The following is a 2,753-nucleotide window of genomic DNA, read 5'->3' on the forward strand; positions in this document are numbered from 1 at the left end:
TAAGATCTGGAAGTCATGCTAAACTGAGGCTTATTCACAACAGGTAAAATACAAAACCCTGATGCTGCAAGCATAGCTAGGCCATCTGAGAAGAAACAATGTAGTATCCCATCCAGTATATCTTCTGTTCATAAGAATTTCAAGCTGGCTTCTAAGTTTCTGGTTACTCTGTAAAACCTTATGTTTTTCCTGGTTGTTGATCAGTTTCTTGAGATGTTCCAAACCAGATAACCCCTTGTCACTAGACAAGATAATAATTGACACAATTAAAAGAATGCTTCGAAGAGGATGGACTAAGAGTATAAAAAGCTGTAAAAGCAGAAAACAGTGTACTTCAAAAGGGAGAAATCTCTCTGATACCATCCGCTGTTGTTCTTGAGAAGCTGGAAGAAACAGATTGTCTCTTTCCATCATCTGTTTAACTGTCAACAATTGTGCTAAAAATGCATCAAGAGGCTATCACTACTAGGACAGTTAGAACAAAAGATTGGGACAGGCCGAGTTTAAGACATGTAAGGGGATCAGCTTGTCCAGGCTGGTTGACCCAGTTTGGCTCAGACATGCCCTAATGAACTGAATGCTGGCTGAAAAGGGTGTCAGCTGGACACCCAGCCTGATTCAGAGGTATTTTGTTCACCTGTGTGATCATGTCCGACTGCATTTTATTGTTACCTTAATGAACTGATTCCTGGCATATGAGGGTGTCAGCCTGTCTATGCTGATCAACCTGGCTGGGTCAGGGCTGTCATGTTAATGTGTGTGTTTATATCTATGTGACTGATTTCATGGCTGGAGGAACCCGGCCCCATTGAATTGAGTCCTGCAAGATAGCTCCATTAGGGGTGAGGACTTGCAGAAGGGAGAGAGACAGCTCCATATAGAAACACCAGTACACAAACAGCACATTAATAGAATTACAAAGACCCCAGAAACATATCCCTAATAAATGAGTGCACCCCAAAGCGGTGGGCAAATCTGGTAACAAGAGTTGATAGATACATACCTGAAGCTATCATAGTAGTCAGAATACATTGCTAGGCAGTGTTCACCACTGTTGAGGTGTAGTGGGGAAAGAAGAAAACTCTGAGTAGCAGCACAATAAGGTCAACGGTAGTGCAAGTACAGTCCTGTGAAGTGCTTCCCATTCTTGTGCAGAGCTGCCGCCTTCAGATATTCCACATGGCAGAACTGCCACAGAGCAATGGGTGGATGAGCCAGAGGGAGCTGGAGAGGATCAGGTCAAAGTGGCATTTGACCACAATTAGACAGCTGCATTCCTGCCTCAGGGGTCTGGGACAGACATTGCATAAACCAGTTTGACCCAAATAAGTTAAGTCTCCTACTACATTTGGCCAGATTTATCTCAAACTGGTTTCAGCCATTTTCAAACTGGTTTATGTGCACTGAACATCTGTTCTGTTACAGGTTTAAACCAGTTTCTGATCACTTAGACCAGTTTGTGTGTAATGTCTGTCCCTAGCCATGAAGTCTGTGTCACCAGCTAGAATAAAAAGGCAGGAGTGAGCAAGAGGGAGGAAGCAAAAGTGGGTATCACTTACCTTATGTCACCCTCTTATCTTGCGCCCCTAAAAGATAAACTGTAAACTAGAGTATCCACAAAGGAAGAGGAGTTTTAGTGAGGGGCCATGATATGGGGAATCAGGTCTGGTCCTAGGGCCCATAGCAATCAAACAATAGAGCTGGAAATAGGACCAGAAAGAGAGTCTGTGTCTGGAGGCAGGGACTGGCTGGAACCTGCCAAGATCCAGAGTTACTCAGAAACATACAAAACCCAGGGTGTGGATCCAAGCACAAAAGCTTGGTAGGAAGAGTTAGACCCTGCACCTCCGACGTTTAGAGCAGCAGTGCTTCGCTCCTTGACTGTTCCACTTTACATTAGCTTTCTGGTGAAGCTGCCACATTCCTCTTCTTCAATAGTTTGAGCATTGGGCAGATTATGATACAGGTTTGTGGTCTGAAGCAGGGAGAGGGATGCTACAGTGTTACAGAGCATTTTACCCAGAGAAGCAAATATCATTATGATTTCTAACATTGTGATTGCCTTGGAGAATCTAAAATACACATGGTCATAGGTGTATATTTTAATTTTTGATCATTTTATTTCATGATTTATCCAACCTTTCAAGCCAAGGATGGGAACCTGGAATTAAATTAGAAAAAATAAAATAAAAATCAGCCTAACAAAATTTTACTTAAATGTTATAAAACCAGACACAAAATGTGCTCAGTGGTCCTTTATCTTGATAACTAGTTATAAGAAGGAAAATTCTGCTAGATTACTAAAGTCTGAAACAAAATTATTTGCCCTGGGGAAGTGGGTGAGTAGAATTTTGCAAAGATGAAATAAAGAAGGACAGTATAATATATGAATAGGCACTGTGTTGATTAATATATATTGTATTGACTAAGTCATGCCATGGCTCATTCTTCTTACTTCTACAATGTAGAATGAAACAAAAGTCAATAACTTTTTTACCCAAGACATTGCTTCTTGCCACCCATGGGCTTGATTCTCCACTCATTCTTTGTATGTAAATCATAGTAGCTCCACTGAAAAAAAATGCAGTAATTCAGTTATTCTCAAAGGGAGAGTCACAGAAGTGTGCTGTGAGACCCCATTAGGAATAAAGCTGTCTGGCACCCTGTACCAGCCCCAACTGCTCCAACAGTACCTGCAGCTGTTTCTCTAGGGATTGCCACCACAGCTGCTCCCTTCCCCCACCCTGCTCTGC

The sequence above is a fragment of the Crocodylus porosus genome, unplaced genomic scaffold, assembly GCF_001723895.1.
Source record: "Crocodylus porosus isolate Cpor-Errol unplaced genomic scaffold, CroPor_comp1, whole genome shotgun sequence".
NCBI lineage: Eukaryota > Metazoa > Chordata > Crocodylia > Crocodylidae > Crocodylus > Crocodylus porosus.